This window comes from Triturus cristatus, chromosome 5_1, assembly GCF_964204655.1.
Source record: "Triturus cristatus chromosome 5_1, aTriCri1.1, whole genome shotgun sequence".
NCBI classification, from domain to species: Eukaryota; Metazoa; Chordata; class Amphibia; order Caudata; family Salamandridae; genus Triturus; species Triturus cristatus.
In genome coordinates, this window is record NC_140587.1 from 406,124,369 (window position 1) to 406,140,496 (window position 16,128).

Consider the following 16,128-nt stretch of genomic DNA (forward strand, 5'->3'; position numbering starts at 1 on the left):
CAGATCCCTGGTTTCCATGGATACAGAAATTGGGCGAGAGTTGCATGCGGAACCCATCAATAATGTTCTCTTTTTTTATTAATTTGTCTTGGGACTTAAAAAATATGGTAAACCATATAAAGAAATATTGGATTTTGGTCCAGACGGTCTTGCTAGCGTTGTTCTGAAAAGACATCCAACCTGGTGGGCCATGGTGCTCAAACCATTAATTGTAGTTACATTGACCAGGGTATGCTTTACTCATGTCTGGAAGGGCTTAATCTTGGTGCCTGTCCATAAACAAATATTGGTGAAGCTATAGGTCTGTCTTGTAGCTGAAAGGGCCTCTTCATTGCGCTGACTCGTCTGTCCATCTGTGCACCCAGTAACTGATCATCCATGCACTTGATTACTTAGCTATATATCCATTTATCCACCCATTGACTTATTCTTGCATCAAGCCCCTCACTCATCTGCACTATTACACTCAATTCCTGTCTCTTCAATCAGTAAAGAGGCAGTTTCCTCTGTAAAACTTATCTATTTGTTATCCAGTGCAAATGCAAAAAAGCATGAGGCCAGTGAGTTTCTTGTTAAACAACATTATCCGTCAACTACCCATGGATCTAGAGAAAAGCCCTTACAATAAAGAAGTCCGTCTAAGCAAAATGCCAACTGGACACAGAGCTTGCATCAGGCAGTGCTGATAAAAAGTGGGTAGAGCTGGCAGTGCACAGAGATGTCTTCAGTGTGCCAATGCTCAGGGAGATTAGACCGTGTGCAGTGCCAGCAGTGTGCCTGGCTATCTTGAGGAGTGGTAGTGTGTTTGGAAGCCTTCGTGGCTCCTAGTGTGCATGACTGGCAGACAGTATGCAGGGCTGCTAGTACCCAAGGATACCTCTATGGATGACAGCGCGCAGTTTTGGCAGATAATATACCTGGCTCACAGTGTGTAGGACCGATGCAGATGACTATCTTCAGCGATACAATGTGCAAAGTTGCCAGTCAGTTCATGGCAGATGGTGCATCTGGCCAGGAGATATAAGCTGCACCTGTCTTTCGGTAAGCAGGGCTGCCAAGCAGTGTGTGCAGTGGGCAGGCAGTATTTCTGTAATCGTGAATGTGCGTAGGCCTGTCAAGAGCACAAGGTTGCCTTCCGAGCTGGGACACACAGGGCCAGTATTGTTCAGGGCAGACTGTGCCTATGGCTTGACAAAGGACTGGCAGTGTGCAGATGTGGAAGTGCACAGGACAATCGAAGTGCAAGCCTACCTTAAGGGCTTGTGCTGCACATAGCAGTCAAGTGTGCTAGGCTGGCAGAACACCCAGAAGCCATCAGAAGGAGCAGACAGTGAGGCTGGAAGTATGCAAGGCTTTTGAGGCTGGCTAACATTATGCTTTGTTGTATGTAAAGTTGCCTTCAGAGCTGACACCGCTCATGTCCAGTTGTGGCTGGTGACCTTTCAAAGTGTTGGTGCGAACAAAGTGCCCCACCACCTCCAAAAAAACCAAATACAAATTCTCCCTCCCTACAAAAACCCATACTAAAAAAAACTCCCTCAAAAGCCCAAATAAAACCAACACAAACTAAAGTACATGCATTACACATTTTATATAAATTAAATAAAATTCAATTATACTTACCTGCGGGCTCCGCGTCCTCCTCGTTGTCCTTCCGAATACTGTGGAATGAAGAACCCCCCTAACCAATCCAGCATGAGAGCAGCACTAGGATTGGATGGAGCAGTTTGGCCTAACGCTCCTTCAGACCCTAGAGCCCCAGTGCTTGGTCTTCACCACTTCAAAGTGTGCAAGGCCGCCACCCAAAGTGTGGCCACCACTACTCGGGTCCTACTGCTGCCAATCGGCAGCAGAGGACACACCCTCCTGGCTTGGAGGCAAGCTGCGGTGCACCTTGAAAAATAAAATGGCAATTAAATTGTTTAATTGCCGTTGCATTTATAGCACTTTGCGTGGCTCGGACCCTCGCTCTCATAAAGAAACCGCCGCTGCTCATGTCTGGTAGAGTGCATGGTTAGCACTGTGTTTATAAGTGGCAGAGGGCATTGCTATTTTTAGTGCTTGGAGTACCAAGGGATGGCACTGTGCATGGCAGAGAGAGCACAAGGCTTACTTTAAGACTAGGTGATAGTGTGTTTGCGGGAAGGAGGGTTGCACTATACCAATGGTCATGACAGCTGATTTGCTTAAGAAAAGTTGTGGGGGGCTCAGATCTGCTTCTGATACCGACACAGGTCGCTGTCATTCAGTATGCATGCTGTGGAGGCAGAAGAAGGACTAGTACTACATCCTATAGGAAGTTCGGAGGCGGAGACAAGACGGTCAACTTGGAAAGCCACTGAAGTTGTTTTAAATCAACTGAGCAAAGAGAAGGGACAAAACATTTTGAGCTGTAATGACTGTTTCAGGTGAAATGTTATATTTCATGGAACACCTATTGAAAAATATGTTTTTACAAATCTGTGAGCGTTCTATTAAAATATAAAATATAAATTACAACAATTACGGTTCTGACAATAGTGCCGCTTCACCTCATCACACTATTACTCATCCAATTGACTATGTTGCTTAATAATTGTTGTACATAATGTGAACTGCGTCTTTTTCATAATGGTTTTATGGTTATTGACTAACATTTCATCTTAAGCCATTATCTTTTTCTGCACCACTGGCCCAGTGGAGCTGTATTGGGAGCACATTGTCTACCTTGCTGTGGGGCCAGTGCATTGGCTCCACAGCATGAGTAGCATATTGGTGTCTCCTTCAACTTCAGTGGGAAGTACCAATTTCATCTCTGTCCAGGGCACGGTGACCAATTTTTATTTTTAGACATGAATTTTCTGTAAATTGTGTACATTCTTTAATGAGTAGGTTTAGGTTTGTTCCTGGGTTCATGATAAAGAACAGTATGCCATCAGCATACAACATCAGTAAGACTTTACTGTTGCCAAATCTTAGGCCCGAGTGCATAGGATAAGCACAAATAATATTGGTGACAAAGGCACCCTTGTCGGGTACCCTTAAACCCAAACCCTGCATTGTGTTCGGGTGTAAGGTGTTATTCCTGGTTTTTATTTTGGAATCAATGTGGAGTAGTTTTATGTATTTCACCAAGTAATTTGCCGAGCCTATTCTGTTAAGTTGAATAGAAATGTCCATTCTGAGGAATCAAAAGGTTTAGCTGTGTTAAGAAAGACAGTGGTGCCATGTATTTCTAGGTTCATTTGGTGCGCCATAGCAAACAATGTACAAATATTTTTGATTATTTTCTGGTATGAAACAGAACTGGTCCAGTAATAGCAGTTTTTGTGGCTATGAGAGCATTCTAGCTTCCATTATTTTAGCAAATATATTCTTGTCAGTGTTTATTAAAGAAGATTGACTCAACTTCCCAATTATATCAGACAATCAACATGAGAGAGCCTGCGACCTTTGTCCTATAAGACCCCTTGATCAGTTAAGTGGGGACTCCTCCTTAGTTTTTAAAAAGATCCCTCACCTACAAGCAATGGTTAGTGAAATGCTTCATCATACGGTTCTCACCCAAGACGCCTAGTGCGTCTGGGTGTGCTGCGATGCCTGATTTACTATGGAGCAGTTATTTTGTCTGGTAACAGGATAATTATGTAATTATTATTACTAGTATAATTGTAGAACTTACAGAACTTTACAGAACTTTGATTGTGATTCGGGTCTTTCCCGCTGGTCTGTTACACAATCATCCTATTTTGATTACCAACATGGGGCAGGCGCATCACAACAAAGACTACTGGCTGTCATGGGCAAGCCCACAATGCGGCTACGCCCACAATGCCATGATGTAGTCACGTGTCACGACGTGCTTACTGCAGGCATGAACACGCCAGCATGCAGAACGTGGAGGACATCAAATAGGTTGATAATGGGCCCTACACCTTGATGGAGTAAGTCTCGAGGGAGGGGAGATTTTTAACAATACGAGATGTCTCCATGAGAGACACAGACCAAACTTATATGATTTTGACCATCAGGCCTCCTTCCCTAGTGTGTGACTACAGGGTCCGCTCGCCTTTTAAGTATCTATGATGTTATGGACAACACCATGTAATGTAGGTCAGGTGGCCCTAATTTCTAACCTTACTGCATGAAACGCATGTATTACACTGCCACTGATTAGTATCAAGAACACGAGGGGACTCAAACCTGTTCTTTCTTTTAAGCACTATGACATAGACTGGATTAACTGAATGCGGCTGTTACCAATGTATTTACACACTTCACGTATAAGGCTACCAATGATACCCTGTCATATTACTTGTTTAATGATGTCCTCTAGCCTTGGTCATTAGAGATGTACTCACAAGACACTATCCAGTGTTGAATTGAAACAGAGATTGTAAGTTATGACAAATTGCACGGATTCACAAATATGAGTGTGTATGTGCACGTGAGTATATGATAGACATATGACAAAAGGGAGCTATCAGCCCTGAAGAAAGCCATTTGACCCTGAGGGGCAGCTAATAACATGGCTGAAACATGTAGGCCAAAGATCTAAAAGGTCATAAGAGTTTCGTTCACACCATATCTTGTTTTAACCTTACCTAAGGTTCCCATTATTAAAATCATCTTCCCTGGTAGGGACACCTTAAGGTAATTTTAATTATCCTGATCCCTGACAAAAATCTGCCCTGCTGTAAATCAGGCGTCAAAGCACACCCAGATGTGCCAGGCGTCTCAGGTGAGAACGTTATGATGAATCATGCCACTAACCATTGTTACTCGACGAGGGTTTTTTTTAAAACTAAGTAGGAGTCCCCACCTAACTGATCAAGGGCTATTACCTCATTATCACTGATGCCTTGAAACTGCATTCCCCATGTAGTACAACTTTTTAAAATGTATTTTTTATTTATTGAATCACCATATACAGACCATGACAAATGTTGCAATAATTCATAGCAGCAGTAATTCACCATATCTTCTATAACTGTGTTATTTTTCCCCATTTTTATGAAAACAGCCTCCAACTAACCCCCCCCTCACTATCCTAACATATATTACAACTTTGAATGCTTCCCATATAGAGGAACATGACTCCGCAAAGTTCAAGTTAAGCTCAGCAAATTGTATTTCTTATCTAATTTTACCCTTAAATACTGGATCCAACAAGATTTGAATTGAGGTCTTCAGGATTTACACTTGACCCCAGCGGCGTCACTATGGGGGTGCGGGGGGTGCGGACCGCACCGGGTGACACCCTCACACGGGGTGACACCAAAGGGGCGGTGTGCAGTAGTGCAGAGCAACACAACCACGCAACGCAACCTAACCTTTCAGGAGGAGGAGGTGCCTGTGTGCAGTGCGCACTGTCTCCTCCTCTGCCGCGTCTGCGCACTTCAGCAGTGGCGTCGTCACTAGAGGGGTGCAGTGATGTCATTTTGAATCCGGGAATCCCGCATGCGCATTGGGCCCAAAAGTGCGCATGACTTGGTATCACGAGGGATGAGGAGGAGGTCTCAGGTTTGACCACCTGTGGGCCGCCATAATTTAATTTTATTCCAAGGAGCCTGGCTCAAGGCTAGCCGCCGACCGACGTAGACCCCCCTGTCTGCCACCAACTCAGCAGGTGAGTTTCTCTGGCAGACCGGCACCGATTTAGGTCATAGGTCAGGTGGCGGTCAAGATGCGGTTATGCTGCCTGCATGGATGGGTGGTGCGTGGTGGTCAAGACCGTCAAGCACAAGCGTTTATGCTGCCTGCCTGTGCGCTGTAATAATAATGGTCATCATGGGTCAGGTCACTGTGGTCGCGCGGACGCTGCGGACCAGTTATGATTATGCTGCCTGTGTGCTGTGTGTGTTGTTGGGAGTGTCGACTTTTAAGTTTTCACTTTTGTGACTTTTTGACTTCTGTAGCAGGGCGCGGCAAGGCGCGGCAGCGCGCAGGGCGGAGGGCGGGGGCAGTGCGTAGCGAGGTGGCCTGCCTGCCTCTCTGATCACTGCCTCTCTGCTCTGATCACTGATCACGTCGTCTTCGAGAGTTGTGGGCTGTGGGCCCATCTTTTGAGCTGTCGGGACTCGGGAGGCCTGCAGTGCGAAGAGACGACTTTCAGTTTCAGGCACAGCAGCTCTGGCTCTGTGTTCATGCTGGCTGGACCTGCCCAGAGGCCCTGGATGCAGGAATGTGGCTCGGACCCGAGGCGCTTTAACACCAGGGTCTCTGTCGCATTGTTAAAACTCTCTGTTTAAACTTAAAGCTCACTCCAGATACTAGCCGCTACACACTTGACAAGCGTCACTCGAAATGATGGAAAATAAATTACAGAAATGTCCTGACCCAATTTGCATTTTTCATCCCAGGTGGTCTGTGATCTGGTAATGTTGCTGCAGCCGCATTAATTAATTATCCGTCTCCAAAAAAGTGACCTTTAACCAAGGAAGTGCCTTCTCTTGGAGGAGGCAGATCTCCGCTCGTGTCTGTACCTCTAAGGGTGTTATACTGTGTATATCTCTTCTTGTAAATAACTTCAGGCCTCAGTCTCGCCTGCTAGCGCGGCAGTTCTTCTTTGAGTCTGACTCTTACTGAAAACAGTGGCTGCCTGCAAGACGGGGTTCTCACTCTCTTTCCTCTCCTTTCTTTTATTTGCACCCCTGTGAAATGGATCAAAAATAGAAAATCACTTTTACTGGAAATCAATGTCGTATTTTTCTGACATTTAATTATAAAGTGCAGCATCGAGAATAAAAGTTTAAAAATATGAAAAATGAATAACTAAATAATGTAAGACAGAGTGGTAGCAAACTGGCCAGATTTATTGTATTCACACCCAAACACATTAGTGCCACTTTTACAGAGTTTGCCAGTGAAGCGCTATTTTTGTTGTCTTGGCTTTGTTTTCCCTGGGCTTGGAACTAGTGCACCAATCATGGAGGTACTGCAATGTGAGAATTGAAAAAAAAATGTGTACTGCTGCTCTGCATCTAGGGATGTTGTCTTTATATAAGCAATGGCCATTGAAATGGGTCCATTCAGGGCCCTGTAGTCATGTTCTTAACTTTTTAGACACAAGCACTCACTGATTTCTGAACATTGAGTGTAAAAGCATTAAGGTAACCATGTTGTTCCTGCTTACATTTCACATGCTTTGTAAAATTTTGCATCCCCTATGATTGTTTGCTTTTTCCAGGATGCTGGCACTTTTTTTTGTAAATGTAGGCCACATATTGCTCTTGCGTAGTGTGTAATTTAAATTGAGCCGCATCCAGGTGTTTATAGCTGGCAACAATTGGGTTGTAGTTGAAGGCAGTCTGAGTTTTTCCTCAGTGGGACAGTATGGTGTTCAGTGGGGGAGAGGATGTGGCACTATGGCCAGAGCTGCTGAATTTGGAACTGGGGAGCCAGGTTCAGCCTTAATAACCAGTCCGACAGACCACTCTCCTGAGAGAGCACTATTTCATGCTAGACCTTAGAAGGCTTTGCAAGACATTAGAAGCCCCGGTGTCGTAGCACCAGCAGGTGGACCCTAGCATGGCAAGTGTAGGTTAACTTTCTAGGCTTGTCCACCACTATTCATACTGAAGTTCACCTCCAGTCTTGAGGGCAGGCCTATGAAGCAGTACACCCTAGAACAACAGTGACCCTGTCACTGAGATCACAGGACCTTTGAGAAGGGCCAGGCCAGCTCTAGGCCGGTACAACCGGTGTGACCGCACCAGGTGCTGACTTTAGGTGGAGGCATCATTTTTGCAAGTATATTATGGTTTTAAAAGCGCTTGCTGTCTCCTTCCTGGCCTCCAGCAATTTTCGGTAACAATGAAAATGTCATGATGACTCTGGTGATTAATGTTCTTCGTAGAGAGAGATCAGAATTTTGTCTAATGGAAGATTTGACTCATGGAAAGGTAGCTCAGGGGGTTAATGTACCTGCTGCAAAGAACATGTACCATGCAGATCACAAAGTGCACATAATGTAAATAGGCCAGTGGGCTACTGCTTTTGTCAGAGGGATCCTTTTGTTACTTGCAGTTTATAAGTTAAAATCCTAACATAGAACAGTGAGCTATTAACTGTCATCTACTCCGCAGCAACACAAGTCACATTTTTTATTAACTTTTGATACGTTTGAGCTACAAACAATTTATTAGTTGAAATGGTCAGATCATGCTGCAGATCTTGCATTATCAGGCAAATATGGCAGAGCCATTATTATTTAGAAAACATTTGCAAACTAGGATTTTTAGCCATTCATGTTTGAACTGCTGTTGTGGAAAAGGGAGAAGTGCTGATGACAGAAACTCCATGGCTCGGAGACAAATGGCTTGTGCTTTTTATCGTATTTGGGGACATTCTGTGATTAGAAGTATATCCCACTTTGTGAATACATTTTACTGTCAATAACTCATTATAACCTTAAATAATCATGTGTATCCATTAGTTGATAAAACTGGGCAGTGAAACCAAACAAATACAAAAAATTGGGATGTTTGCGCATTCTGGCCACACCTCTGGCTCCGCCCACCGATCCAATCCTTGCGTTATTCCCGCCCTCTGATTCTCCGCCCACAGTTCCCCTGCCGCGGACTCGGAGCAGAGGAGGTCCATGAGGCAAGTCGTGAGGGGGTGACTGTAGTAAGCTCTTTTCACCTTCAGAGCGTACAATGAAATCGCAGGAACAGATGATTCTTGAAATGTAGTATTTATTTTCAGAGCAAACGACCCACGACATATCCCGTCAACATCCTGTCTTCATCTGACTTCTCCCAGAGATTCTAGATCCCCAGTAACATTCTACCTACTGCTCACCTAGTTACATTCCATAAAGTAACACTACCCATTTACCATTACAATATACAATCTACTTACTACACACCCTCCCCTTTTTACACAAACAGAAATTTAAATAATTCACAAAACATAACAGATGATACATAAAAGAAATAAAGCAAAATAAGATTACTCAAGTCATGACATAATCACGGAAGCGAATAGGTGCTGTACGTAATCTTGAATCTCCAAGATTTCTACCACTACCCTCACCTTCTCCCCTCTCAGATGTTACACAAGGAGAAACTGGATGTGGTAAAATCTCCCCAGAATCTCCCCTATCACCCTGACACAAATTAGTACGAGGATGATGAGAGAGTTCTGAATGTGTACCAATATTGTCACAAACACCAAACCAATTCTGATCTGAAATATCTGTAACAACAGGATTAGTCTTACTTTCCAAAATGATAGCTGCTTGTTTGTTGGTAATTTTTATAAGTGCATTTTTGTTCCACCAACCTCTATCTTGCAGCATAGCAGACCCCCGAGACACACACACAACTTGAACAGGAGATGAAAACTTTGAGTGACCTTTAGAAACCTTAATGGGTTTCCGAATCAAAACCCAATCACCTACTGACAAAGGTTTCTCTACAACATGAAATCTTTTGTCATAGTTTTGTTTGTAACTACTTTGTTTCTTCATAACACAATCTCGAATCTTATTCAAATCAAGAGGAACCTGAGATTGTTTTTCAAGCAACCATGAAGGATTGAGTTTGGAAGTTGGTATGCGGCCCCTTAACAATGTGAAAGGTGAAACACCAGTAGTAGTGTGTGGTGTGGTATTGTAATTCCAAATCCTCTGGAATAAGAAAGAAGGAATATTTAACCCATTACTGACTGCAGTTTGTACTGCATCTTTCAACACTCTGTTGGCACGCTCAACCAACCCGTTTGTTGAAGGACTATATAAAGGAGCAAGAGTATGCTTGATATCTAACTTTTTTAGAAACAATTCAAAATCACGACTAATAAAATGAGATCCATTGTCAGTTACAATATCATCAGGTGTACCTTCCGTGTAAAACAAATGTTGCAAAAATAAAATAGCAGTGTCAGAATCTGCATTTTTGACAATAGAAAAATAAATCCACTTTGAACAATAATCAACAGCTACAATAAGATATTTCTTTTCTGAATTGAAAACCGAAAATGGACCGGAATAATCTAAGCCAATTTTTCTCCATTCAACAGGGCATAACGGGGAATTAGATGACTTCCAATGTTTGTCAGAGCACAAGCACTGAGCACACTGGTTCACATGAGTTTTAACCTGATTGTCAATGCCCGGCCACCAATATGAGAGTTTAATTTTGTTAACTGTAGCCGTAGTACCTGGATGTCCCTCATGAGCAAGCAAAATAATTTTATCCCGGATACCTCTTGGAGGAACAAATTTATCTTGCCGCATTAAAATTTCATTACAACAAGATAATTCTGAAGCAACCTTTGCAACATTTTTTTCCTCTAATGATAAACTCTGATCCAGTGGCCAACCTTTAACAAGAAACTTTTTGACATTTTGCAAACAATCATCTTGTTGAAAGCTTTGCACCCAATCATCTTGCGTGATCTTGTGAGTTTGTATGACATCCTCCACAGAGAACACACATTCAAACTCATCATCCGCATGAAAAGTTTCTTGAGTATGAGGAAGCGGAATACGCGAAAGGCAATCCGCCCGCACGTTTTTGCCACCAGGAAGATACTTAATATCAAAGTTGAACTCTTGGAGTCTAGCTAGCAACCTGACTAACCGAGAAGATGCCTTATTGGAAGAACTATCAGAAAGCATATACATCAAAGGTTTATGATCTGTGTATAGCTGAAATCTAGTCCCCCAAATATATGTGCGAAATTTTTCCACAGACCAAGAACACTCTAAGGCTTCTCGCTCAATGGTGCCATAATTGATCTCAGCACTAGTTAGAGTACGAGAAGCAAAAGCTATTGTACACTCTTGTCCATTGATTATCTGACTCAAAACAGCCCCTAAACCTTTTGCACTGGCATCAACCGTAATTATGCTTTGAACACCATAGGTAAATGGCTTTATTGCAGGAGCATTAACTATCAATTGCTTGACTCATCTTCCTTTGTGCATCCAGATTACCACCTCTCCTACTTATGGTGACTCTCTCTAGAATAAACCATTTAAACTCATTAAAATGGTGGCTCTCTTTTAAATAATGTTCTGTCATTGGTGCGTTTTCCTTTTTGTTCTTCAGGGCTGATCTATGTTCTGTAAGTCTAGTGCGTAGCTCTCGGCCTGTTTCGCCCACGTAGCCTAAACCACACGGACAGATCAACAAGTACACTACACTCTTACTTCTACAATTGTTCAACGTTTTAGCAAATACAGATTTCTCATTTAATTTAAAGCTTTTTGCCTGAATACAGTTAGGGCAGATGGAACAGGTGCCACAAGTGTAGTTGCCTATTGCCCTCTGGTTTTGCAGAGTAGTTTGGAAATTACCATGGCTGTTTTTGTACGTAGTCACAAGAGAGTTTCTGATAGTTTTGTTGCGTCTAAAAGAAAAGAGTGGTTTGGATAACGGTGTTTGCACCCCATTATTCAAAATTTTCCAATTTCTATTAATTATATTTTTAATTTTATTACTCAAACCTGAATATTGGCTGCCGAAAACTATCCGGTCTAAGGTTTTGTTCTTTTTGTCTCTATTAGTATTTAGGAGATGGTCCCTGTCATAGAACCTGGCGCGTTTGAGGGAATGTTTGATCAATCTTTTGGGATACCCTCTAGCCTTAAGTTTCTTTTCCATTCTCTCAGCATGATGATAAAAATCCGTAAGGCTCGAACAATTCCGACGTAGCCTTAAAAATTCCCCGAAGGGGATATTGTCTTTTTGTGATTTCGGATGATTACTGTCGTACTTGAGAAGCGTGTTTCTGTCTGTGGGTTTGGAGAACAATTCTACCTGCAATTTGCCTGATATATCTTAGATTTTTATATCCAAAAAATCCACACTAGTCTCACTGTAGGAGGCTGTAAATCTGAGGTTCACATCCCCTCTATTGAGCCACTCCAAAAAATCAGTCAATTGCTCACTGGCACCGTTCCAGATGAAGATGATATCATCAATGAAACGGTGCCAGTGTAGCACGTTTTCAAAAAACGGTGCCACCTCGTTATAAATGTGTTTCTGTTCGAACTGGCTGACGTAAAGGCAGGCCAGACTGGGGGTACAGGTGGCCCCATACTGGTACCTTTGATTTGTTTATAGAGTTCTTCCTTAAATAGAAAAATATTGTTCTTCAAAACCATTCTGATGCAACCCAGAATGAACTGACAATTCCCACCGTTCAGATTTTCTTGCTCCAAAATGGATAGCATTACACTGATGGTGTCGTCTTGGGGGATATTGGTGTATAATGCTTCGATGTCTAGTGTCACCAGCAATTGGGTTTTACTGTCGAAGCTAAGTCCTTCAAAGATCGCAATCGTATGTTCTGTATCTTTGAGATACGATTTTTGTTTTTGGACAATCGGTCTCAAAAAAACATCAGCATATTTGCTGAGAGGTTCTAAAAGTGAGCCCAAACTACTCACTATTGGTCTCATTGGTGGATTGACCATGTTCTTATGTATTTTGGGGAGACCGTAGATTGCAGGGATGATGGGATTATTATTAAACAGAAACCTGTATTCGTTATCGCATATCCAATCTTCCTCTCTGCCTTGGTTAAGCAGTTGGGCTACTTCTTTCTTGAGGGCATCTATCACAGAGAATGGGACACGAACATAATGTTCTTTTACATCAAGTAATGACCTCATTTTATTTTCATAGTCTACAGTGTCTAAAATAACCACCCCGCCGCCTTTATCGGCGGGTTTGATGGTAATTAAGTCGCATTCCTGTAGTGCTTTCAAAGCTTTTCTTTGATTCAGGGACAGGTTGTTATTCTGATTGTACGGGTTGCTAGACTGTTCTTAATCTCAATCTCTACAACTCTTTCAAAGAGTTCCACATTTTTGTCAAGAAGACTCAGTTGTGGTGTAAAAGTGGATCTAGGTTTAAGGCCAGTGACATTAGGTGCTGGTTCGTAAGTTTTGTCTGTAAAGAAATTATTCAATCTGATTTTTCTAAAAAAACTCCTCATGTCCTTTTCCAGTTCGAATTTATTTAGTGGGGCTGTCGGTGCAAAACTAAACCCTTTTTTTAGTACCTCTTGTTCCTCATTTGTCAATCTCCTATTTGAAAGATTGATAATAGGAATCTCTTCTACTTCCAGTACCTCTGATTCCTGGTTTTCAAAAAGTCTTGGGTTTGGTAGTTTTGAGGTTGATGGTTCCTCATCTGATCCTCCCTCGTATAATTCCGATAGTTCCGTTGCCCTCTGTTGTGGCGCCCACCTAAAAAAGTGGGTTCCCAACCAACCAGTGCCCACAACAAGAGAGACAGTATTATTGTCTTGATAAAGATGGACTATAAATAGTAACCATCGAAACGCGTCGACGCTATTACTGGACACAATTCGTACCAACGGCTTCGTCTTTGACATACAGTACAGTTTGATTGTTCCAAAGAGTAGTACTTCGAAATCTCTAAACGGATGTGTCAAAATAATGACAAAAATTAACTGTCTGTCTTTGTCTCTCTGTGTAGTATACTAGATCACAATAGTAACAAGATTAATTTGTTAGATTTGGTATGCAATTGTGCCACACATATAGGACTGTACGGTGTTAGGTGTAATTGTTCTCCCTGATCAGTTATTGTATACTTCATCACGAAAGTATTTTTACAGTGTTTTTTAACAATATACAAATAAAAAAACTTTTTTAATGATTTTAGCAAGTTGTTTGTTTAATTTGAAGGCGTACATGTTCTAACATATGGGCTTCCATCTACATGTGTTCAAGTCACATGGTATTGTTTATAGTGGTGTGCCTGGGAATCTCTTTTTACACTTACCACCAGAGCATACCCTTGAACAAAGCGAGCATAGTACTCACTCAAACCAAGGAATGCTCTTAGTGAGTCCTTATCTAATGGGGCTGGTGCATTTTTGATTGCATCCAACAACCAATTCTTTGGCTTGATACCTTCCTTTGATAAATTGTGACCCAAATAGTCTACATCTTGTGTCAGAAATTTACATTTGTTGATATTTACAGTCATACCATTTTTTTGTAATTTAAATAAAACTTCTTCAAGACGAGTGTGATGCTGTTCCAACGTTTCTGAGTGTACCAAGATATCATCCTGAAAGGCCTGAATACCATCACGATTATCAAAAATCTTATCCATTAACCTCTGGAATATACTAGCTGCAGACGCTAATCCAAAAGGAAGTCTCTTGTACATAAAAACACCAAATGGTGTAACAAACGTAGTCAAAGGTTGAGACTTATCAGATAGCGGGATTTGATGATACGCCGAACGTAAGTCAATGGTGGAAAAAAAATTTGCTGCGACCTAATTTGGCAAGCATATCATGAATTTTGGGTAACGGGTGGGCATCTACAACAATATTGCGATTAAGAATCCGCAAATCCGCACATAGACGAATATCGCCAGAGTGTTTACGAGCTACCACGGCAGCAGAAACCCACTCTGATGATTCGACAGGGCAAATAATATTTTGCACACACAATTGATCTAAGTGTTTTTTTAGATCATCCCTAACGGAAAGTGGAACAGGGCGAACTTTCTGAACAACCGGGCATACTTTCTCTTTAAGTTTGATGGTATGTTCAAAATCCTTAACCAACCCAATTTCATTGCTGAACACAGATTTACATTTGTTAAACAATTTGTTAAGAACAGGGTCATGTATTTTATCATCATTAACTAATAGTACCGGAAAGTCACCAAGAACTACAGGTTCCGGATGACCCGGTTTCAAGAACATACCCAAACTGGCTTGATCACGCCAACCCAAAATGTCTCTACCATCCAAGGCCACATAAATTTTGGTATTGATGACTCTAGCTTTAAAATTAATAGTGTCATTGAAATACCCTCTCATTATGATGTCGTACTCCCTGAAGGCTTTCGGGTTGACATCAGTAGCTATCAGTTTTGTGTTTGTCCATAGCTTGTAGAATGTTTTTTCATCTAAAATCGTAATAGGAGAGCCCGAATCAGCCATTACTTCCATTTCAACTTGACCTATTAATACTTTACAATTAGGCCCTTTAACCTTATTCCCTTCAAGAGAATTAATATGAATCGATACAGAAGACACATTTAACGCATCACATATGTCATCATCATTGTAAATGTGGTTCACCTTACTTTTGTCTTTTGGTAACCGACACATAGTAAAGAAATGACCAATTTTTTTGCAATTATTGCACCTGCTGGAGCAGAGTTTTCATTTAGAAAATTCAGGGGCTTTTGAAGCTCTAGTATGTCTATGCGTTTTATTAATTATTAATAAATAACAAATTAATTATTTGTCTTGTGCAAGTGTGTTTTTATTAATCAATCCGTTTGTCTTAACATAAGAGAAAGTTACACGAGGGTTAGCATGCGTGTGCTGTTTCTGTTTTCTAAAAAATAATGTGCAAGTTTTCATGTTTAAACGTTGCTGTGTGCTGTTTATTTTGAGCACAAAACGCTGTCTGAATTAATGCTTTTTTATGTCGCAAAAGCTAGATAAATGCATACACATAAGGGTATTAGTGGGGTTAATACTGTTTAATCATTATGCTGTAGTAACGTTTATTTTGTCTCTTTAATTAAAGATGGTCTATTGTGGCCCATGGAGGCCTGTATTAAGATGGCTGAATTTTGAAGCCTGGCCTCGAGTGAATATGTGAAAGACGTGACGAGGGAGACCCCTGCTGGAAATGGTCTTGAAGTTGACTGACCATGGTCCTTCTATGAAATTTTCCATGAGGACAGCAGCAGTTTTTGGGAGTTCTCCAAGAGAAGTGAAAGTGTCCTTGGCAATCTCGAAAGACAAAGGAGCTTTAGAGGAAAACTCTGAACTGTGGCTCGATGGCCGAGGAGAAGCCGGATTAAATGTGATACATGTTTTATTTTCTTGGTTCCTGTTCCGTAGTCTTCGCTATGTGTATTTTTCCTGAGCGGAGGTTCACAAATGTTGCAATGTTGCATCCTTTCCTTCTCGCTCTGCTCAGTGATTCAGTGTATTTTGCAAACTTGATGAGTGTTTCCATTGTAATTTTTACTATAAAAATTGTTAGCCTAGGGAGGGCTTTGCCACTTGCCATTTTACCTTTGCTGCGGGAGATTGCGTTGCTGAGGATCGTGCTGAGGACTTCGTCTTGAGAGACTTTACCAAGAGACTTGTCCTGACCCGTTCTGACACTTAGTTAGAATA